The following is a 17,427-nucleotide window of genomic DNA, read 5'->3' as shown; positions in this document are numbered from 1 at the left end:
CAGACACTCCTTTTACAGAAGAGAGAAAGCGGTAAGTATGACGCTGTCTGACAGAAATATAATGTAAGCTACCAAGATGGGCCACATGTGTAACTTTATTTTTTTTAAACCAGGTGAAGTGAGTTTTGATAATGTATTTCATTTAGCTCCATATACTCCATCGAAAGCAGGGGTTCCCAAAACTGTGGCAGAACTGTCTTCCATGAAATTGTTCCCTGGTGCCAAAAAGGTTGGGGACCACTGATCTTAAGTAAGATCAATTCAACAGGCGGTGGAAGCAAATGTTGAGGTTAAGTCTATGTTTCTTTTTGTGTGTGTACTGAGTCTTCGAATCCAGTGTATATGTCACACTTGTGGGCATCTCAGTTCAGCCTCCTTCCAAGTGCTTAAGAGCCACCGCTGCCTAGTGGCTCTGCACCGGATGAGGCAGAGGAAATGAACCTGGGGTGAGAGGTTCCGAGAAAGAGCTAGAGGACTTCACTTCCGCCTGGGAGAACTGGGGAAGGGTTCACGGGGGCCTTTGGGCTGGACTTCAGATAAGCTGAAATGCGAGGCAGGCAGAGCGCACACCCTGGGCGGGTGGAGCATGGCAGAGTGGGCTGGGCTCAAGGAGCTCGGAGCACAGGAAGAGGAGCTGGGTCACAGTCATCTCTGCAGTCCCAAAGAAGGCCCGGGCCCAGAGAGGGGGAGCAGCTGGCAGATGTGTATGGAAGGTCTGAACAAGCGCTCGCACGACTGAAAGAAAACAGGAATACACAGGAGAGCAGTCCCCAGAGGCTGGAGCTGAAGACATTTATTATGTCAGTTCCAGGAGGGCAGTCTGTCCTGGTGTGCCTGTTTAAGGAAGCAGTTTCCCAGAGGCTCCATTCCAGCGTCTGGGGTCATCAAAAGGTGCCGGATGCTTTCCCATGCCAAGAGTCAGGCCCCAGGGCTCAGTAAGAGTCTTTCCAAGGTGACACTGCTCCACACCGCTGTTTGTATCTTCTGTGTTCACCTAGATGAGAGCAGCTTTCCCCATGGCCTTGCCCTTTAAAAAGCCCGCAAACCTGCTCATGCCACTGTGGCGTGCAGGATCCACTAGTAGTATTTCCTGTATAATTACCTACGGAGGCCCTGAACGCGTGGTGTGCTGGAACATTAGCACTAACAAGAGCCACTGGGATAAAATCATCCTCATGCCTGTTTATTAAGTCCCTGGCTGATCCTCGCATTAGCACATTTTCCACAAGGGTTCAGTATCCCTACAACAGCTCTAATGATAATAATCCTCAGCACTCCCTCTCCTGCAGACCTATCTGACTTGCAGGAAGAAAATTCTGAAAGTGGACATGCCACATGTCGTGGTCAGAGAGGGAAAGAAAACTGCAAAAACAAAGGTCACGTGCCTGCAAACAGTTCTCAGGGTCTTAGAAATCACAGGAGCTGAGTGGGAAGTTCCTTCAGGGGGTTTCAACTGTATTGAGCTGTATTTCTGCAGAAGACATCTCAGTGCTGCCTTGAGAAGGTGGAGACTGACAGTAAGAGCTTGACCCCTGCACTTCAGTCAGACCAGCAATGCATCTGTCTGTTTTCTATACCAGGGTTCTATGTGAGATTTCATTTCTAAAGGTCCTCTGCTAAAAACAAACTGACCATCAAATCTCCACACAAGCAAACATATAAACTCAAAAACTGATCTGGGGCCACTGCCCTATTTCACAAACAGGAAAACTAAGTCTTGGAATGGGACAGGGATATGCCCAAGTTAAGCACTCTACCTCTAGACGTCAGGATTGGTTGGTCAATCTTTGGTCAGTCAGGGTTGGTTAGCAATCTTTCCTCCAGCCCTCCCTCCAATTCTTTTTCCCTTTTCTGCTACCCAAAGACTGAGAACTTCATTGACTATGTTAGGTCACTGGTGGAACGAAAGAGGTTCTACAAACCCAGGCTATCTTAATAGGAGGAACCAATCTAAAGTGGTTCTTACAGTGTGAACCAGCAGCTCTCACAGCATCTGGGAACTCGTCAGAAATGAGCCCCATCCAGGAAGCAGCAGCAGAAACCAGGTGTGGGGCCTAGAGACTTAGGTTTTTAACAAGTTCTCCAAGAGATTCTGGTGCACACTCCCATTTGAGAACTACTGGTCTAGAATTCAGGACATCATAAGCCTGCCTGGCCTGCGCTGGTCAAACCATACCTGGGCTATTGTATCCTAGTTGAGCAGATATTCATCATTGAAGGTCACAAAAAACCTTAGACGTGGTCACTGGCAAACACAATCTGGTGGTTTTTGAGGATTTTTTTTAAACTGCCAGTGTGTGTAGGGGGTGGAAATAGGGCTTCCCAGGGGGCTCAGTGGTAAAGAATTCGCCTGCCAAAGTAGGAGAAGTGAGTTCCATTTCTGGGTCGCGAAGATCCCCTGGAGGAAATGGCAACCCACTTTAGTATTCTTGCCTAGAAAATTCTATAGACACAGGAGCCTGGTGGTTGGGCTACATACAGTTCATGGGGTCACAAAGACTCTGTGATGTGACCCGGCTCTGTCTCTCATTTCTGTTATTTTCTAGGCCCCAGGGAGTTTGCAATGGGCTTCCATATACAGATATGCATGAGGAAGATTAGAAAGTGTGTTCTATGAGGACTTGGAGATGAGAAGCCTTGGGAAACACAGGAGGGTTTATCTTGTTCTGTGAGGCCCTGAGGCTAGTGTGAGAGCCAAGGGCAGAAGTTACTGAATGCCTGAGGGGTTAGCTGAAAATGGAGAAAGGTGGGCTGGTCTTAAGATGAAACAGGCCCACTTGGAAGAAGATGTTAGGGGAGGCCAAGAACAAGATGCCCGCTTGTTCATCAGGATGTGAAGGAGGGGATAGCTAGGGATCAGTTCACTTCAGTTGCTCAGTCATGTCTGATGACCCCAAGGACTGCAGCACGCCAGGCTTCCCTGTCCGTCACCAACTCCTGGAGTTTACTCAAACTCATGTTCACAGAGTTTGATGATACCATCTAACCATCTCATCCTCTGTCATCCCCTTCTCCTCCTGCCTTCAATCTTTCCCAGTATCAGGGTCTTTTCCAATGAGTCAGTTATTCTCATCAGGTGGCCAAAGTATTGGAGTTAGGGCTAGCACTTCTCAAATTTTCCTGTGCAATATAATCACAGGAGTATCTTGTTAAACATGGATTCTTATACACGAGGTCTGGGCTGGGCCTGAGACTCCGCATTTCTAACAAGCTCCTAGATGCTGCTGATCCCCGAAAAACATTTTGAGTAGCAAGGATGAGGTAACCTTTACAAAGACATTTCAAGAGTCTAAGATTTTGGAAAGGACACTGTCTCATCTTTATGTTTGTGGAAGTCTTTTCACTTTCTTGGGAACGGGGTACGGGGCTGAATCTTACAGCTGTGACTGCACAGAGATCAACTCCCCTGAATCTCACTCTCAGAATGAACAGTGAACTGCTGAACTGACAGGGTACAGAATTAAGGTTCCAAAATTCTGGGCGTTTCGTGCTTAACAGCTTCTGCCACCTCACTGCCTTTGCCTTAATGACGCATGCCCCTCTGGAATGATCTCCAGAGATGGCCTGGTTTAGGTGGTCTCAGTTCTTAGATGATAAGTGCCAGTCACTCAGTCATGTCTGACACTTTGCAGCCCTAGGGACTGTAGCCTGCCAGGCTCTTCTGTCCATGCAATTCTCCAGGCAAGAATACTGGACAGGGTTGCCATTCACTTCTCCAGGGGATCTTCCAGACTCAGGGATTGAACCCGGGTCTCCTGCATTATAGGTGGATTTTTTGCTGGTTGAGTCACCAGGGAAGCATTAGTTTTTACCTCTCTAAATTAAGAGGACTTTGGAGCTTGCCAACACAGGGACTTCGGCAAGTTAAACACATAGTTACAAGGAGGTTTTCAAGTATCCAAGCAATGCAGCCTCTCAGAAACAGTAAGTCCACCTTTTTTCTATCTTACAGTTGGGAAAACTGAGGTCCAAAGAGACCAAATTACCCAACCAAGGGCACATAAGTAGGCCAGAAGAGAAAAGGCATGTTCTTTGATTCCCACGCTGGATTTTAGTGGAGAGAGCTTGCAGTGTGGTCTTGGACAAGTTTCATTTTCCTACCTGGAAAATAAAGACACCACCACTTGCCCAAAAAGTACTTTCAAGTGAACCAAGAAAATCACAAACTGTATTAGAAGCACATTCAGAATTTACACACAGAATGTGGGTAGCCTTCGGATTTTAAGGATCTACTATAAATTGACATCTGATCAAATCATCTTGATATAGGACTCAGATTTTACTATATGTGAAAGAAAAGTGAAAGTGAAAGTTGCTCAGCCATGTCCGACTCTTTGAGACTCCATGAGCTATGAAGTCCATGGAATTCTCCAGGCCACAATACTGGAGTGAGTAGCCTTTCGCTTCTCCAGTGGATCTTCCCAACCCAGGGATCAAACCCTGGTCTCCCGCATTGCAGGTGGATTCTTTACCAGCTGAGCCACCAGGGAAGCCCAAGAATACTGGAATGGGTAGCCTATCCTTTCTCCAGCAGATCTTCCCAATCCAGGAATCGAACCAGGGTCTCCTGCATTGCAGGCGGATTCTTTACCAGCTGAGCTACCAGGGAAGCCCCCCCCCCCCCTTTTTTTTCACTATACATGTTAAAAAGATTTCCTATAATAGGTCTAAGCTATTGGTCAAAGAAGGAGTTGGTTTCAATCCTAAAACCACTGAGTATTCAGAGCCCAGGAGGCCCTTAGAATCATATCCAGAAACCTTAATGAAAACTGTGATCAGAAATCTCTGACATCCACCCATAGAAACCCCACAGATAGATCATTCCAAATAGCTAAATATTTATCAAGATCTACTCTGTGCCAGGCACTGTGGTAAGCACTGTGAACACAGGTGTGACAACGCAGATCCCGTGCAGGTGCTAATGGGTTTATAACCAGATCAGCTGCTCTCAAAGGATGGTTCTTTGGAGACCTGAGCCCTCATTATATATAAAATTTCCTGGACCCCACCATAAACCTATGAAATCAAAGTATCTGGGTATAGGAGGTCAGGAAGCAATGGATCTTTAAACATATCTCCATGTAATTCACAGTAACGGTGGAAAACCACTTGCCAAAATCCAGCTGTCTCACTCACAGTTATGAAACCTGAGGCTAACAGAGTGGAACAGAGTTGCCCAAAACCCCACAGTTTGTCAGCCCCAAAGATCAAACCAAATCTGGCTGTTCTCTCCATGGGTTAGACTGTGAGCTCTCTGAAGGCAGGGGCATGTCTGTTTTGATTTGTCACTGTGTTTTCCTAGGTCAATACCTAGGCCTTCAGTAAGTATCAGGTGTATGACTGCATGAATGATTGCTCATCAATGGGGCAGGAAGTCTAGTTGGATGACTCAGAGCATTCTGACTCCAGAGTTGGAAAAACCTAGGTTTTACTCCCTGGGCAGATGGACCCCAGTTTCCTGGACTGGTTAATAGGGAGAACTATCAGAATAAAGTGCAGGTTGTTGACAGTATGAACTGAGTTCATCCACATAACACATCAAGCTCAGTATCTGGCATAAACTTAGGTCCCCTCAGTAAAGGAGTGGAACTGTTAATAGGTTATTTCTGGAGAAAGTTCATGATCTGGGATATGTGATGGCCATGTCTGGGGGAGAAAGGACAGGGATGGGAATCTAATAATAAAACTGTGAGCCCTGCAGAGGAAACCTATTGAACACCTGAGCCAATTCAACTGGCTACTGCTGATAACAGGATTTAGAGAATTTCCTCATTAACAGGAGGTCATGTGTCCATGTGGAAACTCACTGTTCTTGAGGAAAGAAGAAAGTTCTTAGTTAATAGTGCCATTCTACAACAGAAACAAATGCCACAGACCTTTCACAACCAGAAAAAAAAACACTAACAGTGTTTCTTAAAAGAGAGCGATTCTTATGCAATGCCATCACTTAATGTTATGCAAAAAGGTAGTCTGGATTTCAGTCCAGAGGCAATTTTAATTCTACAGACTCACAGGTTTGTCTATAAAAGCTGTGATTATTTTCCTTCAGCAACCATCTTCTGCTACTTTCCTTCCCCGCTATTTCTAGATGTCCTTTTGCTATGGGAAGCAGAAGGGTTGGGAAGGAGCAGAGGGCAAGGACGGTGAGGGAGAGTGTGTGGAGGAGGCTCGCAGAATGATTGTGGAAATCACATTAAACAATAAATTGGAACTGGATTTTGACTGGCTGCTCTAAATAACTGCTTCTGGTAGCTGCGTGCTTTTACTTAACATTCCACTGAAAGAATCGATTAGTGTTCAAACAGTCACACACACACACACAAATGGAATTTTAATCTTTTGTTTAATCACTACTTAGTGTGCCTGGCATCCTTTGGAGGGTGGGAAGAAAGGTGGTGAAGTGAGCCAAGTGTATCTTGCCCAAGGAGAAAGGTCTGTTAAAGCACATACTCTAATCCTGACCCTGCAGACTCGGCAACTCCTGCTCAGAGAGGACGCTTATGTCTCTGGCCCAGCTGGTTGGTGTCTTCAAAACAATGGAAAAAGAGCTGTGTGCTCAAAAACTGCAATGCTGAAAGAAAAACTGAGCAGGGCATCTGCTTCATCCAGGGTCTGAGGACTATAATGGATTAGATTCTGCTGCAAATTTTAGGACAGTTTCCTTGCTTGCAACCTCCTTCTCAAATAACCCTACAAAGGCGCTGGAATGATTTTGCTCTGAGGCTTAAATGATTCTGTATAATTCCAAACATTTGTTTATCTGCTAAGTAGATTATTCTAATAACCTTCACACACACACACACACACACACATACAGCAGAGCATTCTCTTCAAGGTTGCCTTCAAGATTATCCTTCAAAGAGGGCCAGGTAGGACTTCATTTATCTAAAAGCATAAACTGACTCTAAGCAAGGGTGTTCGGACAACTGGATAAATGTACTTTCTTCATGAGTCTTGAGGACATAAGCTGAATTGTTTTTATTTCTTCATTCATCTCATAAAATAGGATGACTCCATCGAAGAATTAAGGACCTTCTATGTCCAAAGAGGGCTTCCCTGGGAGCTCTGACAGTAAAGCATCTACCTACAATGCGGGAGACCCGGGTTCAATCCCTGGGTCGGGAAGATTCCCCTGGAGAAGGAAATAGCAACCCACTCCGGTATTCATGCCTGGAAAATCCCATGGACAGAGGAGCCTGGGGGCTATAGTCCATGGGGTCGCAAAGAGTCGGACATGACTGAGCGACTTCACTTTCTTTCTTCCTTTCACTTATGTCCAAAGAACTGTGGGGGAAATAAAGAGAAATAGGATCATTCTTAGCCTCAACAAAAAGGATGGATACAAGAAAGGAAAAAGCACACAGCACTGTCATGTGAGTGCCCTCCAAATTGTAGAGATGAATTCTATAGGTATTTACAGGAGCCAAAGGTTAAATTCCATCTAAGACCATCAGAGAAAAATTCCTGCAAAAATTGAAAGTGGCCTAATAGGGTGAGTAAGAGTCTGACTAGTAGCAGTGGGAGGACAGAGTCCAGCTGGAGGGAAAGCATGTGCAGAGATGGAGGTTAGAAAGCAAGGGGCCTGTTTCCTTAATGGCAAGGAGCCTGATTTGGCTGGTGGGAGTGGGATATGAGAGTCAGGAAAAAAGAGAGTCAGAGTTAGGGTTAGTCTGGACCAGAATCTGAGGGCCTTACATATGAGCTCTTTGGCAGATGGGAGCCACAAAAGGTCTTTGAGCAAGGAACAATAATAAAATATGCTACTATCTATCCACCTGTTAATCTCAGAATCCCTCTCTACCTGGGAGAAATGCATAGAGAAAGATGATTTTGTTTTCAGAGGAAATGTACCCTCACTGTAGGCTGAGGACCCCTCTTGGACATTCCACAAGACAGACTGAAATGAGCTGACCTAGCCCCAGCCCTTACCTAGTAGCTGCTGTTCTGAGAAAATCCACCTTTCACTACAACAAGGACCAGGAAGTATGAGAAAGCAATCACCCCAAAAGGGTGCTGTTTATGAATGGATGGAGACACTATAACTGCAACCACAAGATCAAGTTGGCCATGTCAGGCGATCCTGCTGTTCCACCCAGTAATCAGGTATGTCAATTTTCCTGGCTCCAATAACCCTGTGGTCATAACACCAGGATGTCGGAATCTGAAATCTGGATGGGGCCCCATTCCCTAAGAGGGCAAGGTCATTCACAAACAGGAACCATGGTGTTTAAAAGGCTGATCCTGTACTCCCAAGGGCAGAAGCATTCCACCCATCTAATTCACTCTTTTGTTTTGTACCGATGGCTCTAGAAAAGGTCATTTGCTACGCAGGGTGTGAAAGCTCATTATAAGACTTTTTAAATAGCAGAGAGAAAAGAGCCAAGATACTTCATAATACCTATTATCTAAAGGGCACATGGAGCCTTCAGTAACTTTTCTCTTTCATTCTAAAAGAAATATTGCAACTTGTATCATGTTCTTCAGAGGAAGTTTCCAAAGGGTTAATCGCTGGGAAAACAAATAACAACACTCTGATAATTTGATAATATTCATTTGGGTCTCTCACCCATCCATCCATCCATTTACTTAAATGTTTGATGAATACAAGCACATGCCAGGCTCTGTGCTACACATAAAGAATACATTTGTGAGCAAGACAGATAAGGGCCCTGCTCTCATAGAACTTACAGTAGTGTGTGGGGCCGCAGGGAATACAGACTTTAATCCACAACCACAAAAAAATTTAAATAGCTACAGTGCCCTGTGCAGAAAAGAAGGATATACAGTGCAAAGAGAGTCCATTTCTTTCAGATCAGATAAGGAGGGTCTTATCCAGACCACAAAGTCAGGGAAGACTTCCCTTAGGAAATGGATGGAGTATAAGCAGGATTAACTCAGCAGAGAGAGAAGAACAGAACATTTCATACAGTGGATGTGCAGAGACCCTGTGGCCAGGCAAATATGAAACACAGCAGGGACCAAAAGAAGAGCAGGGTGTGTGTTGCATAGAGAAAGAGTGGAATGGTGGGGATGAGAGGTGGGCAGGAAGGAGGATTCTGTCTTTCCCCACAAGCATTTGGAAATTAAGTATTTTGCAGAAGGAGGTGGCAAGATCAGGGTGCATTTGGAAAGCCCTCTAGCAGCCAAGTGGAGAAGGAGGCAAAGGCAGAGGGTGGCACCCAGGGAGGAGACTGTCATCACACTGGCATAGGCAGAGATGCTGCCAGCTTAGGCAGGAAGGTAGAAGCAGGGATGGACATGTGTATTTTTTTCAAAAAAAGAGTCATGAAGGTCCTGCAAGTCTGGAGTAAAGAAATGAAGCCTAAAGACTTGGACACTTGGGTGATGAGTTCACCTTGAAGGTCCATAGGCCCATCATACCATGAATACATGTAGGGCTGAGCTGGGGTCTTGAGTACAGATCGCTCCTCACCCAGCCTGGTGTCTGCTTCATCACATGTTATTTTTAAGCTTTAATCCTGTTCATAGAGAGCAAGTCAGAAAATCAGACCTAATGGAACTGAATCATATATATATATATATATATATATATATACATATGTATGTATGTATGTACATGTGTGTGTGTGTGTATATATATATATATATGTATATACTTAAAGCCTCAGGAATTCAGTGACACATGGTCCAAAAGAAAAGAGAAAGAAATTCTAACTGGGTAGGCTGACCATCTTCCTGTCCCCCTGCTCAGCAAGCCTGTTCCCTAGATGGCGTCCCCAGGGGTCCAGTTCTCTCTGGCCTCTGGTACTGTGAGCACAGAGTTGCTGAGCGAAACTACTCTAGGGAAATAAGAATTTTCATTACCTCAGAAGGCACCAAGATGACTTCAACCAGAGAAAAAGATATCGGTTTTAAAACTGTAGGAGAAACTGCCTAAATTGGGCTTTTGAGAGGTGGTTTGTCTTTATATGCTACGGACAATTGCCAAGGGTGATTCTGATTTTATGTTATTTCCACCTTAAGTGATGAGTTTATTAAAAGCTAACCCTTTGCTGGCTTAAAACTCAACATTCACAAAACTAAGATCATGGCATCCGATCCCATCACTTCATGGCAAACAGAAGGGAAGCAATGGAAACAGTGACAGACTTTATTTTTGGGGGCTCCAAAATCACTGCAGATGGTGACTGAAGCCATGAAATTAAAAGACGCTTACTCCTTGGAAGAAAAGCTATGACCAACCTAGACAGCATATTAAAAAGCTGAGACGTTACGTTGCCAACAAAGGTCCGTCTAGTCAAGGCTATGGCTTTTCCAGTAGTCATGTATAGATGTAAGAATTGGACCATAAAGAAAGCTAAGCACTGAAGAATTGATGGTTTTGAACTGTGGTGTTAGAGAAGACTCTTGAGAGTCCCTTAGACTGCAAGGAGATCAAACCAATCAATCCTAAAGGAAATCAGTCCTGAATATTCATTGGAAGGACTGGTGCTGAAGTTGAAGCTCCAATACTTTGGCCACCTGATGTGAAGAACTGACTCATTGGAAAAGACCCTGATGCTGGGAAAGATTGAAGGCTGGAGGAGAAGGGGATAACAGGGTATAAGATGGTTGGATGGCATCACCGACTCCATGGACATGAGTCTGAGCAAGCTTCAGAAGTTGGTAACGGACAGGGAGGCTTGGCGTGCTGCAGTCTATGGGGTCGCAAAGAGTCGGACACAACTGAGTAACTGAACTTTTGAAAGATGAGACTTTTGAAAGATGAGACTTTACTGTATTATTATTATTACATCCACTTTGTAGATGGCAAAACTGAGTCTTGGAAAGGAAAAACGGTATGAAAAGTGTTCTGCAAACTGCCAGTCACCCCATGCATGTTATTATCGCAGCTAATAGTTTCTACTCCACACTGGCCTGCTGCTTCCCACATCCTTGCACTTGGAAAGATGCAGGGAGGATGGTCGGCTCTCAGGAAAGCACAATGTACACAAGTGATTAATTCTTCTGCGCCCTGTTCACCAGGGGTCTTGAACAACCACAGGCAGCCCTCTAAAAAGTGTTCTTCTCAGAGGCTCCGCGAGTACAGCATAAGAGAGGGTCATTACATTGCTCTGCAGAGTGGATGGAGATGGGTGAGGAGAAAGGAAGGCAAAACTGGTAAACTGAACAGAAGGCAAGTTCTAACCCTTCCAGGGATTGAAAAATGGCTGCAAACACATTCCCGTTAGCTGGGGAATGAGGGCTGAGTCCCCAAGTAAAAGAATGTTGTTTAGTCGCTAAGTTGTATCAAACTCTTTGCAGACCCCATGGACTGCAGCATGCTAGGCTTCCCTGTCCTTCACTATCTCCCAGAGTTTGCTCAGATTCATGTCCATTGTTTCAATGATGCCATCCAACCATCTCATCCTCTGTCGCCCCCTTCTCCTGCCCTCAATCTTTCCCAGTAATAGAATAGCTGTTCTATTAATAGTAATATTAATCATCACCATCCCCTACATTTTAAAGACAGCAAAACAAAGTCTATAAAAGAACGTGCTTTGGAGTCAGAAACATGGAGGCTTGTGTCACGGTTCTACATTTACTAGCTGTGCGACCTAAGGCAAATTACAGTGTTTTTTCAAGCTGCGGCTCCTCGACTGTAAAACGCTAGATATTAACAGCATCTATTGTAAAGGTTATTGTGAGAAGTAAAGCTCTTGGCGGTGTTTGGTATTTAGGAAGCACTAAAAATCATAGCTACCATTATTAGTTATTATTTGGATAGCACTTTTGCAATTTATAAAGCATTTTTACATATATCATCCCATTTCCTCCTCACAATTACACTAGGATGAAGCAACACTTTTCCTTATGGTTCCCAGACTCTGAGAATCCTTCTCAACACAGTGCTCCAAGTGGCCCTTATGAGTCAACCAACATTGGCCAAAGGATGGGACCCATCTACCATGCCTATCGTAAGCTGGAAGAGTGAATTGCCAGGTACACCTGGTAGGTTATAGTCTGAAGGCTGATTTCTTCAGGCTCTCTTGCTGTTTGCTGCTTGCTATTTGCTGTCTTGCTGCTTGAAGCAGAGAAGCATAAGATGCTCGATGGCTGTCCTTTCCTCTGGCACTGCCCTCCTTTCACCCACAATTGCTAGGACCTTCCCCTGTGCCATTCTTCAGCCACACAGAATCTAACTGCTGAGTGGGAGATGAGACGCTACCTCCACTGATGGTCTACTGGACCCGGTAACCCTTTCTTTGTCATGGTACATGGATGGGCCCTGAGATTGGCTTGGGTGCTTAGAGGACGGGAAGCTTTCTTCCTCCATACAGATGACTACATTTACTAGAAAATTCCTTCTGGGCTCCCCAAATTCTTTGGCCTCCTTCCTGGCCCATAAGGAAAGTAAGTCTCTGACCGGACTATGATCCTGGCCTCCTCCACCTGACATCCTGAAACCTTTGAACTCTTGGTCTTCTCCATTTCTCTTTGAGAAATCCTTTGTGGGATTTAAGCCGCAAAGTACTCTGAAACTTCCTGAGCAGTAACCCCACCTCCCCTACCCCGATCCTACTCTCACTCTGGCATCCTTGTTCTTAGACAAGGATCTCTTGCACAAACAGTGCCCCAGACAGGGTACATAAGCTATAACCACAATGGCACAAAGGTTACTTTTCTCAGAACACACCACTCTGCTATGAAATTATTAGAAATTCTCCTACAGAAGTGGACCCAAACCCTCAGGCAAACCTTCTGTGACCTCCCTGACTAGCTCCGAATCCCTGAGTGTGTTCCTATAGCATCCTTATCTCCCCTTTGTGATTTCACATTCATTCAGGTACTTATGTCATCATTGCTTATCTTTCCTCAAACTGTGGGGTCTGTGAGCATAGGAGATAACAATTTTTGTTGACTGAATGAATGAGAAGACATCTTTTGCTTTATCTTTTCTAGATGAAGGAAGGTTATTCATGATTCAGTTCAGTTCAGTTCAGTCGCTCAGTTGTGTCTGACTCTTTGCGACCCCATGAACCGCAGCACGCCAGGCCTCCCTGTCCATCACCAACTCCCAGAGTCTACCCAAACCCATGTCCATCGAGTCGATGATGCCATCCAACCATCTCATTCTCTGTCGTCCCCTTCTCCTCCTGCCCTCAATCTTTCCCAGAATTGAGGTCTTTTCAAATGAGTCAGCTCTTCGCATCAGGTGGCCAAAGTATTGGAGTTTCAGCTTCAACATCAGTCTTTCCAATGAACACCCAGGACTGATCTCCTTTAGGATGGATTGGTTGGATCTCCTTGCAGTCCAAGGGACTCTCAGGAGTCTTCTCCAACACCACAGTTCAAAAGCATCAATTCTTTGGTGCTCAGCTTTCTTTATAGTCTAACTCTCACATCCATACATGACCACTGGAAAAACTATAGCCTTGACTAGACGGACCTTTGTTGGCAAAGTAATTCTGCTTTTTAATATGCTGTCTGGGTTGGTCATAACTTTCCTTCCAAGGAGTAAGCATCTTTTAATTTCATGGCTGCAATCACCATCTGCAGTGATTTTGGATCCCAGAAAAAGTCTGTCACTGTTTCCCCATCTATTTCCCATGAAGTGATGGGATCGGATGCCATGATCTTAGTTTTCTGAATGTTGAGCTTTAAGCCAACTTTTTCACTCTCCTCTTTCACTTTCATCAAGAGGCTCTCTAGTTCTTCTTCACTTTCTGCCATAAGGGTGGTGTCATCTGCATATCTGAGCTTATTGATATTTCTCTCGGCAATCTCGATTCCAGCTTGTGCTTCCTCCAGCCCAGCATTTCTCATGTGTACTCTGCATATAAGTTAAATAAGCAGGGTGACAATATACAACCTTGATGTACTCCTTTTCCTATTTGGAACCAGTCTGTTGTTCCATGTCCAGTTCTAACTGTTGCTTCCTGACCTGCATACAGGTTTCTCAAGAGGCAGGTCAGGTGGTCTGGTATGCCCATCTCTTTCAGAAGTTTCCACAGTTTATTGTGATCCACACAGTCAAAGGCTTTACATGTCTAATATAATTGTGTGTGTGCTCAACTAGTGTCTGATTCTTTGCAACCCGTGGACTGTAGCCCACCAGCCTCTTCTATCCATGGAATTTTCCAGGCAGAAATACTGGAGTGGGTTGCTACTTCCTCCTCCAGGAACTAATATAGTTACAAAGACTTAATACCATAAGGGGTTCTGAGGGTTAAGTTTATCATTTGACTAAATGGCTTCAGGTCAACTTAATGGGCTGTAAAACTAAAGACAGCTGGCTCACCTGATCCTAAAACAATTTGTAAAAGATGCAACCGACTTTGAACTCTTCCATCTTTTCCCTCTTTTCATTTTGTGAAATGAAATTTATGTTTTACAGCAAGACAAGAAAAATTTAAACACAAAAAATCTCTGCCCTTCGGGCTCCCCTTTCTCCACACTGCACACTGCGTATCCGGACATGCATGGACCAACATCCCCCCCACCCCCACCCCCAGCATGGGCAGGAATACCTGCTCAACCATAAACAGCAACACCCTCCCAGCATTAGTAAGACAACTCCTTAAAAGATAACATTCCTTTTTGGTTTTGCAAGAGGTCACATGATCTACCAGGATGCTGCTGAGATCTGGATTATGTAAACTGTCAATGTACAGCCTTCAGTTTAAAAAAAACTTATATAACTCTGCCTTGATTTCTAACTGGCAGAATAGTTCTCAGAGCTTTCTGAGATGCTCTTCCCAGGTTATAATCCTCAAATGTGGCTGGAATAAAATTTTCCAATTCTTTCTTAGATTGACTCTTTGTCAATAATTTTCAGATTATTTCCTTTCTGGATTCCTAACCTTTAGGTTGTGGCAGAAATTGCTGTATATCCCCCAGCAGCTGTTCCCCTTCTCTTCCACAGTGACAGAAATTTCAGCTGGGAATATGATTGCTCAGAATAAGATGATATTTTCCAGACATCCTTGTGCTAGGTGTGACCCGACTGGGTTCCACCCAGTGAGATGTGAGCACAGGTGCTGTGCAGTCATTCATGGAATCCACCTGAAGAAATCACTGGTGGGTACCTTTCTTCTCTTTATTCTTTCGCCGTGCTATCTAGAATGCAAATGCCACCATATAGGATCATGAGATGGAGGTCCATAGTCTAGGGATGATGAAGCTATTTGCGGGGAAAAAGCCTACATTCCTGAGGGTTTTACGGAGCAGAACTGCCAAACCAGCCATGGAATGCAAACCTCCAGTGAGAGGAAAAAACTTCATTCAAATCTAATCTTAAATGACAAACTTCTTCTCTTGAGGCCTGAACTCCTGCGAAGTAACTGGATGTGGTGGAGAGGGCCATGAAAGAGGGTCCAGATGACCCAGGTTGCAGACCCCCAACTTTGCATAGTGAGACAGCAGACAGGTCCCTTGTCTTTTTAGGTCTCCATTCTTTGACAGTATCTGTCCATGACATGATTATGTATACTAAAAAATTGCTGAGGAATCTATAAAAGGATCAACAGAACTAGGGAGTTCAGCAATATCAAAGGATACAATGCTGTCACATGAAAATCAATTGTATTGCTAAGTATCAGCAATGAAAAAGAAATGGAAATGAAAATATCATTTACAAAGGCATCAAAATATTAAATACTTAAGGGATAAATTTAACAAAGCGATGCAAGACCTTGTCACTGAAAACTACAAAACAATGCTGAGAGAAATCAAGTGCTAGCTGCTCAGTCATGTCCGACTCTTTGCGACTCCATGGACTGTAGCCTGCCAGGATCCTCTGTCCATGGGGTTCTCCAGGCAAGAAAACTGAAGTGGGTAGCTATTCCCTTTTTCAGGGATCTCCCCAACCCAGGGATCGAACCTGGTTCTCCTACATCACAGGCAGATTCTTTACTATCTGAGCCACCAGGGAAGCCCCAAGAAATCAAGGATCTAAATAAACAGAGACATATATCATGTTTATGGATCAGAAGACTTGATATTCTTAATGTGTCAATCATCTCAAAATTGATCTAGACACTCAATGCAATCTTTGTAAAACTGACACGCAAAGGACCTAGAAGAATAGTCAAAAATAATTTAGAAAAAAAGGAACAGGGACTTTCCTGGTGGTCCAGTGGTTCAGACTCTGAGCTGCCAGTGTAGGGGGTGCAGGTTTGATAACTGGTCGGGGAACTAAGATCCCACATGCTACATGGCACGGTCAAAAGATTAAAAAAAAAAAAAAAAAAAGGAACAGAGTTGGAGAACTTAGTATGTCCTAATTGCAAGGGCTACAGTGACCAAGAGAGTGTGATTCTAGAGTAAGGAAAGACGCGATCAATAGGAATGGAGTGGAGAGTACAGATAATCAGCTGATTACGAGCAAAAGTGCTAAGGAAATTCAACAGGGAAACTATTACCTTATCAACAAATAGTGGCAAAAATTAGATATTCATCTGCCAAAAAATAAACCTCAATTCTTACTTCACAGTATCCACAAAAATCAACTCAAAATGGATAACAGAGCTAAATATAAGAGCCAAATTGCAAGATTTGTAGATGAAAATATGTGAGCAAATTTTAGTGACCTAAGTTTAGGCAAGGCAAAGCTTTCTTAAATAGGATACAAACAGTGTCAAAGATGGGTAAATTGAAATTCATTACAATTAAAAGTCTTTGTTCTGCAAAGAGCAAACCATGGACTGGGAGAATACATTTGCAAAACAGGCATTTAATAAAGGACTTATATTCAGAATGAATAACAGACTCTTAGAGCTCAACATCATTAGTTACTAGGGAAATGCAAATCAAAACCACAAGGAGATAGCATTTTACAACTACCAAGAGAGCTATACTTTTAAAAAACGGAAGATAAGTGCTGACAAAGAAACTAGAACCCTCATGTGCTGCTAGAGGGAACATAAAATGGTGTAGCCTCTGTGGAAAAGTTTGGTGGCTTTCTCAAAAATGAAAACACAGAGTATCATATGACCTAGCAATTCCACTCCTAGGTATATATCCAAAAGAACTGAAAGCAGAGACTCAGGCAGGTAATTGTTGTGCCAACGTTCACAGCAGCATTGTTCACCACAGTCAAAAGGTAGAAATAAGTCAAGTTTTCATCAATAGATAAAGGGACACATGTTATATGATTCCACTTACATGAGGTGCCAACTAAAAATTGGTACTTGCCATCTGCCTCCTCAAGGATGAAGTCAATAGCCATTGCGGCCACTGACCTTCAACACATCCTGAAAGGAGTTCAAGGTAGTGATCAGGAGACCATGAGGTGCTCTGTGCTCTAGGAAAAACTGGCAGAATGGATCAGTTAAATAGTTAACAGAAAATAGTTAAATATTTTCAGAAGATTTTACAAGCCTAATTCTTGTATCTCTTCATATCTAGAAAAGCACTAAAATCATTAGCAGTGACATCTGTTCCTCTTCACTAGATTAGCAGAAACTTTCTGCAAAAATGTGTGCT

At 43.9% G+C, this 17,427-nt stretch overlaps 1 protein-coding gene across 2 annotated transcripts in view; it reads right to left on the bottom strand.

Annotated features, from left to right (window-relative positions):
• Nucleotides 1-17,427, bottom strand: part of GALNT10 (polypeptide N-acetylgalactosaminyltransferase 10) — a 215,968-nt gene that overhangs the window by 118,820 nt on the left and 79,721 nt on the right. The window lies entirely within an intron of this gene.

Source organism: Cervus elaphus, chromosome 9 (assembly GCF_910594005.1).
Source record: "Cervus elaphus chromosome 9, mCerEla1.1, whole genome shotgun sequence".
Taxonomy (NCBI): Eukaryota; Metazoa; Chordata; class Mammalia; order Artiodactyla; family Cervidae; genus Cervus; species Cervus elaphus.
The sequence above is the reverse complement of the archived record's forward strand: the minus strand, read 5'-3'. Positions and strand labels throughout refer to the sequence as shown.